Below are 12,570 nucleotides of genomic sequence, written 5' to 3' on the forward strand. Positions count from 1 at the left end.
AATTCAGCCAAAAATAAATAAGCTTGATAATGTCTATTTATTGTATTGGGCATGAGATTGCATAACTTTTTTGTTATGATAAAGGTGATATCCAGAGGGGAGACTATATCTTTTAATGTCCATTTCCCCACATAATTCTCATTTTTGCTTTTACATAAATGAAAAGTTTGAGAAAATGCAACATTCCATTTCTGCTATTTGGAATATTTCATTTGTTTTGGTCTTTAGTCCATACATTCTCCTTAAGTCTCTACATTCTTTTGAAACTAAAACACGGAGCAATTTTATGCAATAATGGAACAGTAAGTTCTTTGTTGAAAAGGGATATTTTTATTCATTGTGAGATGCTTTCTCTCCAAGTATCCACTCCTATCTAAAGGAAATTTGCAGGAAGCTATTTTCAAGTGACAACAGGAAGATCTGAGTGCTTCAGCAAGATGAGGAGGTTTCTCAAAATTAGCCAGACTCTAAACACTGAACCTTCAAAAGGCACCCGCACAAGACCTCTTCTGCACATTTGTTGCAATCACTGCAGTGTCAGCAACCTAGGCCAAGCAAAGTTAAGTTTGGCCAAGTACTGGGGATTTGTGTCTATAAACATAGCTACTCAGGAGGCTGAGATCAATGGTTTAAAGCCAGTATGGGCCCCTCTCCAATTAACCAGAAAAAAAAAAAAAAAAAACGTGGTGGAAGGGGTGGCGCTGATCTAAATGCATTGTATTTATTAGCTGCTTTGTTAAATGGTAACTCATACAACTACTTGAAGATAATAAAAGAAATTCTAAAAAGAATGCAAACAAGATAAATAAAAGTAAATTTAAGAAGTTGGACTAGAAGTCTGGCTTAAATAGTAGAGTTTAAAGTCTCAGTATCATCCCCACCTCCCAATTAAGTTTGGAAATAGTTTTATTTTTTTCTTATTTTTGAAATATTACAAAACTTAGCAAAAGAAAACTATACAGTCTAGTCCAGGGGTTTTATATTGTTATGTTTTTTTACATTTAATTTGGATAATATTTCTTCGAATGTTTCATGAGACAAAATCAGATGAATAGCAGAATTTTGAAGTGGGTGAGGTATAAAAGAGAAGAAAGATATAACTATGGAGAATTTTATACACACGCCTAATAGTAATTTTAGTAAAATGGTTTACATAAAACAAATGGATGATGATTCTTGAAAATAAAAGGCTTTTTTTAATATTTGGGAAACATAAATGTGGACTAAATATTTTTTTTTGAGATACGATAATGATGTTATCATTTTAGAAGAGATTGGCCTTAATTCTAAAAGAATGACATGCTGAACTATTCAGGATAATAGGATAAAAGAAAGTTCTCAAGCCCCACAATAAAAACACAATGGTACCATTCACCCCATTTCATTGTATCTAAGACATGACTGATTTTTAAATGTTTATATAACAACAGGAAAGAAATACTTCCCATGAAATGGATATATGCTTTCGTGTGTGTGTGTGTGTGTGTGTGTGTGTGTGTGTGTGTGTGTGTGTGTGTGTGTGTGTGAGAGAGAGAGAGAGAGAGAGAGAGTGTGTGTGTGTGTGTGTGTGTGTGCAAGTCCTAGGCTTGAACTCATGACCTAGACACTGTCCTTGAGATTTTGTGCTCAAGGATAGTGCTCTGCTGCTTGAGCCACAGCTCCACTTTTCTGGTTTTTTGGTGGTTAATTGGAATCTCATGGATTTTCTTGCCTAGGCCAGTTTTGAATCTTCATCCTCAGATATCATCCTTTGAGTAGATAGTTTTAGGCCCAAGCCATTCATGCCTAGCTGAGAAGCTTTTAAAATAATTTTTGACAGTTGTTCAAACAACGTATCTCTTTATGCAAACCTGCAAATGCATACAAATGAAATAAATTGGTAACATTTTCTGGAAGCTCCTCCCCCTTCAGTCTGACCATTGGAGATCATGTTTCAATTTCACAGTAGTTCATAGCCATGCCATTTCCCACCATTTGTCCTCTGTGCCCAGGAGAATTCATGTCACTGCCTTTTCATCCAAGCTGCAGATATCCATTTTGTGAGTGTTGAGACCAGAGCTTTTGATATTCACACTTTAACAGGCAATAACAATATTGCCACCGACACTAGACCACAGAAATTATAAGACAACGTCAATGTAAGACATTTTCAGATTTTAGAAATGTGAAAGAAGGATGAATATTTGTGGTTTTGAATAGATGAAGCTCTCCTATGTTTGGATCACCTCAGAACTCTGCCTACCCTTAAGGTCCATTTACCAAGTTCCATTTTTCTTTAAATTATACATAATATGTTTACATGGTTTTAAATGCAATATCTAATGAAAGGGACAACTTCAGAATTGAAAGAATAAAAACATTCGTATATTGCTCTATAATTTGGAACAACTTTCACTGGTCCCAACTAATTTAATTTCCCAGTAGTCTAGTTTGGTCCTTTCATGAACTTCCTAACTACTTCACAGAAGAGAAAACTGAGGTTGATGTAGAAAATAAGTAGAGAATAAGCCTTAATAAATGCTTGATTCTGAATTCAAATGAAAACTTCATTGTACCAACAATGTATACTTTCCCATTCATTTTTTTTTGTAGTAATCAGAGGTGGCAAAGGGAAAGAAAGAAGGCATTGCCTGCATTAGGGAATGGTGATTGGATGCCTCCCAGGAACAGACAACAGAGAGATAAAAGGACTCAGAAACAGCAATTTCATCACCAAGAGTTACAGTGAACAATATAAATGCCCATTTATTGCACTCGTTCGTGTTAATTCAAGTTCTTAGAGAAAAACTAACTAATACATATTATTTTTGCTATTTTTTTAATGACAAAATAATTCAAGTTCCAAATGGTTAATTAAATGATTTATAATTAAATCATAAACAATTATAATTGTGTGAGTAGATATGTGTATACACATGCATGAGCATATATGCATGTGTTTGTTTGCTTTATAGCTTCACTTTGCTCTTGTGCTCAAGACTGGCACACTACTAGTTGAACCATACTTCTACTTCAAGCTTTTTTTTTAGTTAATTGGAGATAAGACTTTGAATTTCAATCCCCAGATCTCAGCCTCCAGAGTAGCTAAAATTATAGTCATGCCCCACCAGCATCTAGCAACAATTATTGTTGCCTAGAAAATAACTATCTTTGGACTTTTGTTTATTTAAGATAATTAATCACATAATTTACATTGTACTCCATTAACTCTGATTTTGATAAAGACTACATTTTTAAATATTCTGATAGTCTTTTTCATATGTTCTAAAATATAACTGATATACCAAATAGTTGCTATCCTTTATTTCTTCAGATATCATTATAATCACAAAACAGTGTTTCATTTTGTCTATCTTGTATCTTTCCTTTTTTGCTGATGATCTGTCACTTGAGCCATGTCTCCAAACCTGCATTTTGCTAGTTAATTGAAGATAGTGCCTAAGGATTTGTCTTCCCAAGTTGGCTTTGAATAACAATCATCAGATCTTAGCCTCGTGAGTAGCTAGGATTATAGACATGAGCCACTGGGGCCTGGCCAAATGCACCGTTGAGATTTTAATGAATATTAAAAAGCATAAGGATCAATCTCTTCATGTTATAAAAGAGGAAATTGGGACTCAGGAACAAAATAAGATATATAAAATTAGATAGCTTGTAAAGAGAAAAATCTGAAAGTATTGGAACTTTATAACTTTAAGTATGATACATTCCTTTGTTGTAGATGATGGAGATAATTTACAATCTTGTGACTGCCTGGGCCTTTTCTATAAGCTTAAAGCCTCATTTAGTCCTTTAAGAAAAAAGTAGAAAGAGTAGTGATTGCATATAGTTCTCACTCATGATGAGATTCTCTACTGCAAGGGATCAGGTACTAAGGGATGATGTGATAACACCTGTTTTCAGCATTAAGCTACTGTTAGGTAGAAAACCTGGAAATGAAAGTTATACACCAGTAAATCATCCTGGTACCCTAATAGGGTAGACAGCTAAAGTTAGGTAATACTAACTTAACAATCCGGAGGAAAAGGAAAAAAACAGTACACAAGGAAAAGTACTCAGATAATCACAGATTTTGGCTATCCCACTGTGAGTTGACCCTTTACCTCCCAGTAAGGTGATACGACCACATCTGATGCACAAAATCTAGACTAGAAGATGTGAATAGGATCATGTGAATGAGCCTGTGCTAAAATTATTTTCATCATTACTACAGTACAGCTCCTTTCACAGGTGCTAATCCAATGCTATAATGTACATTAAAAGGTTCAGTTCTCACCATTGATTTCTTTTTAAATGATGTAACATACAATGAGCAAATAATAACCCATTTTAGGGGCAGGGGGAGGCTGGGAAGGGATGTGAAGGGTAAACAAAGGAGGAGGCTGCAATGCTTGATAAGAAATGTACTCATTATCTTGCCCATGTAATTGTAACCCCTCTGTACAGTATGTTCACAATAAAAATTTTAAAAAAATAAATAATCCATTTTATTTTTTTTCTCTGACCCAGGTCTGTAATAAATGTTTTGCTTTTTCTTCCCCAAAATATCAGATATTGTAAGAAATATCTGATGTTCATGTTTATGCATATTACATTCAGAGGACTCTTAGTCTTTATGAGAATAAAGGCTACTTACCTACAGTTAAGTTGTCTTTATGAGAATAAATAACTTTATGAGAATAGAAACATCTTACCTTCAAGATGCTTTCAAATAGATTCCATGCAATTTCTACAATGATGAAAGTAATTTTTATTTATTTTTTATTGTAAAAGGTTAGAAGATTTGAAATTTATTTGTAAGTGTACATTTAGTGAAGAATGCCTTCCTCTGACACCACACCTGGTGTTCTTTCTACTACTTAGAAAGATGTGAAAGATGTACATTCCAAAGGATTTGCTTTGAGATTTTGCTTCAACACTTTTATTCGAATAAATGTACCAATTTAGGTTACTAATTGCATTCTTTATGAAAATATACTTCCATTCCAAAAAAAGTAGTCAAGTTTTTGTTCTAACAAAGAAAACTGAAACTACTATTAGTAAAGTAAAAATAGCTAAAAAGATAAAGAAGAAAAGGGGAAAGAAGGGGAAAAAGGAAGGCAGGCAAGCTGGGAAAGAGAGGGAGGGAGGAAAGAAAGAAGAAAGGAAAAGGTAAGGAAGGAAGGAAGAAGAGAGGGGTGGGGATGAAGGGAAAGAAAAATGAGAGGAGCGAAGGAGGGAGGATGAAAGGGAAGAAAGGAGACAACAGAAAGGCAGAGAAGAAAAAAAAGTAACCCAAAAATGGTGCATTATATGTAAAATTAGTAATATGTAAATATTTTATGTGGTTTTCTGGCAGGAAAATATAAGGCTTTCACCCATAATAGACCATTGTAGAATATCAAATAAGTTTGTAGCCCAAAGAAAGAGATTGTTGTATAGGAAATTTGGACAGTAATCCATCAAGTTAATCTTAGAGTAAAATGGAAGTAACTAATTAGAGATAATAGAAAATTGTGGAATTCATGAGCTGAATCTTGACAGGTTGAATATCAAGAGGAAGAGGAAAGGAAGAAAAGGCATTTCTTTTTTTAAAAAATGAGTTTTTTATTGTGAAAATACTGTACAGAGGGGCTTCAGCTACATGAGTAAGGTAATGAGTACATTTCTTTTTTTATTTTTATTTTTTTGGTCCAGTTGTGGGGCCTGAACTCTGGGCCTGGGCGCTGCTCCTCAGCTCTTCAGCTCAAGGCTAATGCTCTACCACTTGAGGCACAGTGCCACTTCTGGCTTTTTTCTTTTTGCTTATGTGGTGCTGAGGAATTGAACCCAGGGCCTCAGGCATGCAAGGCAAGCGCTCTACCACTGAGCCACCTTCCCAGCCCCATGAGTACATTTCTTATCCAGCATTGTTGCCTCCTCCTTTGTTTTTCCCATACCATCCCTGCCCTCCCATCTCCACAACTACATTCCACCCTACCCCCCACCTAAATTGCAAAGTTTATTTTTCCACATAGCATCTTGTACATCTCATTGTTGCAATGGGCCAACCTGTATCCCTATATAAACAATTTGTTTTTTCCCTTCCCCTCCCCAAATTATACCAACATCAAATACGGTGAAAACAGGGTTATACCATGGGGAAGGGATATACAAAGCAACAAAAAAATCATGTGGTACCTTATAAATACATTAGAAACAATAGCAAGAAAGAAAAAAACACTTGTGTCCTTATCTTGGGGTTCATTTTGCTTAACATCATCTTATCTGACCTTTCCTGCTTGCCTCAGACACTTACTAGTTATTTCAAATAAGGGAAACCATGGGACCTATGTTCTTAGGGCCAGGTTTACTTCACTTAATATAATTTTTTCCAAGTCTTTCCATTTCCTAACAAATGGGGCAATGTCATTCTTTGTGATGGAGGCAAAGAATTCCATTGTGTATATATACCACATTTTCTTGATCCATTCATCTCAGTAGATGGGTTGGTTCCATATCTTAGCTATGGTGGATAATGCTGGGATAAACATAGTTGTGCTGGTAGCTTTGGTATGACCTTGTTTGTGATCGTTTGGGTAAATGCCCAAAAGTGAAATTGGCTGGGTCATAGGGGAGCTCTATGTGGAGTCTTTTGAAGAACCTCCATACTGCTTTCCAAAGTGGTTGAACAAGTTTACACTACCACCAACCATGCAGTAGGGTTCCCTTCTGTCCACATCCCCTCCAGTATTTATTGTTATTAGAGTTCTTGATTATAGCCATCTAAATGGGGTGAGGTGGTATCTCAATGTTGTTTTGATTTGCATTTCTTTTATGGCTAGAGAGGCTGAGCATTTCTTTATGTGTCTATTGTCCATTCTTATTTCCTCTTCAGAGAAGTTTCTCTGTAAGTCTTTAGCACACTTATTTATTAGGCAGGGTTTTTTTTGAGGATCTGAAACTCCTTGAAAAAAAGCAGCAAGCTAAACCCCAATCCAGTAGACAGAAAGAAATAATTAAAATTAAATCAGAATTAAATGAATAAGAATCCAAAAAAATCATAGAAAGAATCAACAAAACAGAGTTGTTTTTTCAAAAAATTAACAAAATTGACAGACCCTTAGCAAATCTTATCAAAAAAAGAAAAGAACAAACCCAAATAAACAAACTCAGAGATGGGAATGGAAATATCACTACAGAAACAAGCAAGATTCAGAACATTATAACGGAATACTTCTCAAACCTTTATGCTAATAAGTTTGAGAACCTGGAAGAAATGGACCTTTTCCTAGCAAATATTGACATGCTGAAACTAAACCAAGATGAGTTAAACCAAGTTAATAGGCCCATATCAAGCATTGAAATAGAAACAGCAATAGGAGACCTCCCATTTAAGAAAAGCCCAGGACCGGATGGACTTACAGAGGAATTCTACAAGGCCCTCAAAACAGAACTCACACCAATACTCCTCCAACTCTTCAATGAAATTCAAAGAGAAAGTTCACTACTGAACTCTTTCATTGAAGCCATCATACCCTCATCTCAAAACCAGGCAAGGACTCATCAAAGAAGAGAACTATAGACCCATTTCTTTGATGAACATTGATGCAAAACTTCTCAACAAAATTTTGGCCAATCGACTTCAACAATTCATCAAAAAAATCATACACCACAATAAACAGGATTCATTCCAGGGATGCAAAGCTGGTTCAATATATGCAAATTAATTAATATAATTCATCACATCAACAAAAGTAAGGATAAGAAACACATGGCTATCTCAATAGATGCAGAAAGGCATTTGACAAGATCCAACACCCCTTTATGGTGAAGGCTCTAGAAAAATTAGGAATCCATGGAACATTCCTCAGTATAATAAAGACTGTATATGACAAACCTACAGCCAGCATTGTACTTAATGGTGAAAGAAAAGGCATTTCAAACAGAAAATCAGGAGCAAAATCACAGCAAAAGCACTGTACATCTGGGAACATGCAGATGTGTTAGCATCTGCTGAAGGGTTTGGTGAGGAGGCGTGCTTGCTGAGGGACACTAACCAGAACACAAATCAGGTATCTGGCGTTGGAAGTTAGCTTTCATGTAACTGCAAGGAAACAGAGGCTCTGAGTTAGGTAGAATCACTCAGACTCCCTTTCTTTACCCAGGGGACACAAGAAGCCCACTTCTGCTTTCCACCTCCCTGATCCTCCTTGTTCTCACGCTCAACAGGTAATCCATTACATAACAGCCTTCATAAGTGCTCCTTAAACTAATCTGTGCGCACTTTCTGTCTTGCTGTCATAAACTTTTTGGTAATTCTTCTGCTGAAGAAACAAAATATTTTTCTCCAAGTACTTACAGCATACTTCAAAGAATGTTATGCCAAAAAAAAAAAAAAAAAAGGTAATGCATGCCTTCTGGGTAGTGCAGACTCTAATTGTAACTCTTGTTAACAAGCTGAGTTAGCATCCCCATACATTCTGCTCTCATTTCTCTTCCTCTGTGTTGTACTCAGGGCGTACACCTAAAACAGCACCGCCTCATCTACTTCAGGAAAATTGGGCTAATGAAGTCACATGTTAAAAGAAAATCTCTCTTTTCTTTTTCATTACTTTCTCGATCTAAAACTAGCAGCACTAAAAAATTGACTATTTTGTGTAAATACCTTTAAAAACTTCTAATTCATTGATAAGATGAAGTCCTTTGAATATTCTATTTTTCACATTCTTTTTAATGTGTGTGTATGCATGTGTGTAGAGGAAAGAAATTTGGTACATACTGTGGCTCATTTAAAAGTGATTATTATATTTAATTTTTTTCCTAAATTATTCATGTGTGATTGCACCCTATGTAAAAAGTAATTAAATTCTAAAATAAACACAGGTGAAAAGACCCCTATCCAAAACTACTAAATGCCAATTTAAAATGCTCCCTATCAAAGTTTAAAAGACAGACAGTAATTCATGAATACAAAAACACGTTAAGTTGCAATTGGTACTTTAACCTGCTGGTTGATGAAACTTCATTGTATATTTAATAAGAGAATTCTCTAATGGCCATATCATTTGAATAGAAAATGCAAACAAATTAATCTCTTTGTATTCAATGTATTGTATTCAAATTATTATGCCAGTGCAACTCAATTATAAATTTTTTCTTTTTTTTTTGACCATTACTATTTTTTTATTTTTTTTATTGTGAAAATACTGTACAGAGGGGTTACAATTACATGGGCAAGATAATGAGTACATTTCTTATCAAGCATTGTAGCCTCCTCCTTTGTTTCCCCTTCCCATCCCTTCCCATCCTCCCCCCACCTCCCACCCAATCCTCTTCCCCCCCCACACCAAAGTTGTAAAGTTCGTTTTTCCACATAAGGACTTGTACATCTCATTGTTTTCCCCAAGTTCATTCTACTCTGCAATGCTGAAGCTCAAATTTAGAAAAGTGTATTTGCTAGACTCCCTTGCTACATGACTAATAAATTTCTACCAACAGGTAACATTAGAGGGTAAACTTTCAAGGTAGATAATACGAAAGGCACTTTCTGACTTGCAGCTTCCTCCTTTAGCTACTCTGGCTAAAACGGTTAGGCATACAGCCTTTATTCCATGTTCCGCAAACCAATCTGTTGTCACAGTTTCTTCTTTAACCCACGCTCTTCTCCAGGAATTATTCCAGGTCACAAATGTTCCATTCATCCTTTTTTCATCTCACCAATATCTATTTAACAATATTTCAAAGAAAACTATTTTAAATAATTAATGTGGTATCTATTAATCCATTGCAATTCTGATATTGTAAAAGTTTTCCAGATAAATATCCATTTCTATATTATTTACCATTTACAAGTTTGGGATGATGAGAGAATTCAGAGAAGAAATTAACAGTGTTCTGACCTTTGGAGCCAGAAAAATGGTACAAATGCAAATCTTGTGAGCAAAAGATAAATTTTCTGAATTTACCCAAGGCAAAACAAAATTCCCTAGACATCAATCATTCAGAAATGAGGAAGGGAAGGGAAAGCAGTATTATAAAAGAGCTTCCCACTAAAAAGTAGGCCAAGAGAGAGGGTACAAAGAGGTAAGGAACAAGTTTATCTTCTTCGCTTTGAAAACTTCAAAATTATTTTATGCTTTTCAGCTTTGAAAATTGCCTTGTTCATAAAACTTTTATGGGCAATTTAGATATTTTCTGCAAAAAAAATACAGAATATACAATGAGTTTCTGAGAGGTTTCTCCATTAACAACCAATTTCAGATCCATCTTGAAAAGGTAGCTCAGGGGCTAGACTCTGGCGACTCATTCCTGTAATCTTAGCCACTTGAAGATTGAGATTAGGGGGATGGAAGTTCCAGACTAGTCTAAAGGGCAGTGGGGGGAGGGCAAAAAAGCACACATGACTCATCTCAAAGGGAACATGTTTCCTCTCATATATAGAAGTCAAATTATAAGCACTTATGAAAATATATACACAAACAAATTGATGAAGGTATAGTATATGCAAGGGAGGATTCCAATGGAATAATTTTTAAACAGGAATTCACAGTTCAACATAATGAATACCAGGAAGCTGACACACATTTTGTGGAAAGCAGGAAAGGCCCAGAATGGGGGAGACGATGAATGGAGAGAGTACGGATAGGCGTTTACAGTTGTAATACTCGATGTAGATATGCGAAAATAAAACCAGGTAACTTGAGGGGAGAAAGGGAAAAGAATGATGGAAGCAATGGCATTGATCAAGATGGATTATACTCAGAAACTGATAAGTTGAATTGTGAAATAAGGATACTGGATTTAACCAACGCCATCTTGGCCATGTTGTGGGAATTGGTTTTAACCATCTTGTATTCATAGTGGAGGAAGGTAAAGTCACACCATCAAGTGATGGGTGTGCTTGAATTCCTAGAGGCCGGGACAGTGACGTGGTGGATTAAGTTACTGGACCTCTCAGTCCTGTGCCTTAAACTCCTGAAACTCTCCGTTCCTTGTGACCCTGCCTTCCCCTGACCCTATTTAGGCCCAGACCAGCTCAGACGTCATTACACCATGCCTCCTGTCTCCTGATTCTCCTTCAGTCACCGTGGAACCCCACTTCAGCAATCCATTGGAATTGATCTCCATTGGTTTATTGGTATTGTTTTTTCTCTTTCCTTTCTTTCCTACTCTCATGGCTCAGTTTTCTAACAGTGTAAAGTATATTCCAGGCACCCGCAGGTCTTTGAGACAGGAGTCCACTGGCAGTCACCCCTTTCCAATAAAGACTCCCAATTTGACCTCTCAAAATGTGGATTCTCTGTTTCTTGGGACTGAGTTCCTGTACAACAATGGAAACTCTTTTGTATGACTACATAACTGTATCAATTTTGTAGAAAATTTAAAAGACGCATCTTAACAGACAAAGCCAGGAGTGATGCATACTTCTTGTTCCAGTTATAGCAGGAAAAGGAAAAGGAAGACCATAGTCCAGCTCAGCTGAGGTAAGAAGTGAAACTTTATTATAAAAATAGCTAGAGCAAAAATTTTGGAAGCATAGATCAAGCACTAGAGTGTCAGTCAGCCTTGAAAGCATGAAGCTTTGATTTCAAACCACTCCAGTACGATTTTTTTTTAAATGCATCTCAGAAGTGCTGGACTCTAACATTTCTTGCTCTCATTTAGAAAAGAACTAAATGCATATTAAGCACTGTTATTTTAAGGTACCCTTGGGGATAAAAGCAATCTCAATATAAGTGTTAAACATTATCGTGTCAGAAAACAGTAAGGTATTTGGATGTCTTTTAGAAGGAAGGAAATAAATAGAATTAATAGACCCACCCAGCAAGATGTACTTGAGACATAATTGTATGGCTACATGCAGCGTACACTGTTAGAAAGTGAATCAGAAAAGAATTATTCCAAGAATTCCAGTGAGCATCCTTCTGCAAGCATGCATCTAAAGTCCACAGATATCAAGAACAACCTAAGCTTTCCCTGCTCACCTATACATATTCAGGGAGACCAGTTAGTTAATTATGTCGAGGGGGATCTCTAGACACCAACTGCCCATGAAAAATCATTTGGTACGTATTCATGTCTGTCCTTTAAAATACAATAAAGGAAATGAGGAATGGGTGTGGTTGAGAGACATGGGAAAAAATGATGAAAGGGAGAGCTGACATGTTGATGTGAAACCCCTTTGTATAATTACCTACAGATAAAGTTAAAAAATAAAACAAAAAATGATTTCATAAAAAAATTCCATAAAGGAACTTCCTATTTCCAAAGACTTTCCACGTGCTTTTCGTGCCTCTTATCTAAGATAATCCTCACAGAATCATTACAATGATTTGACAAATGTGAAGTATGTTCATGGAGCTTAGGCCTTGGATACAATCACACGTCATAGAGATGTTGCACAGGGAGTCAAAATGAAGCAGTCAGAACCATCAGAAAGCTCAGACATGTGTTCATTCATCTTCTCAAGCAAGAAAGATACATTTAGGGGACTGGGAAGGTGGCTCAGTGGTAAAGTACTTGCCTTGCATGCATGAGGCCCTGGGTTCGATTCCTCAGCACCACATAAGCAGAAAAGGCTGGAAGTGGCGCTGCTGCTCCAGTGGTAGA

This window comes from Dipodomys spectabilis, unplaced genomic scaffold (genome assembly GCF_019054845.1).
Source record: "Dipodomys spectabilis isolate Male_0828 unplaced genomic scaffold, ASM1905484v1 ptg000017l, whole genome shotgun sequence".
Lineage (NCBI taxonomy): Eukaryota > Metazoa > Chordata > Mammalia > Rodentia > Heteromyidae > Dipodomys > Dipodomys spectabilis.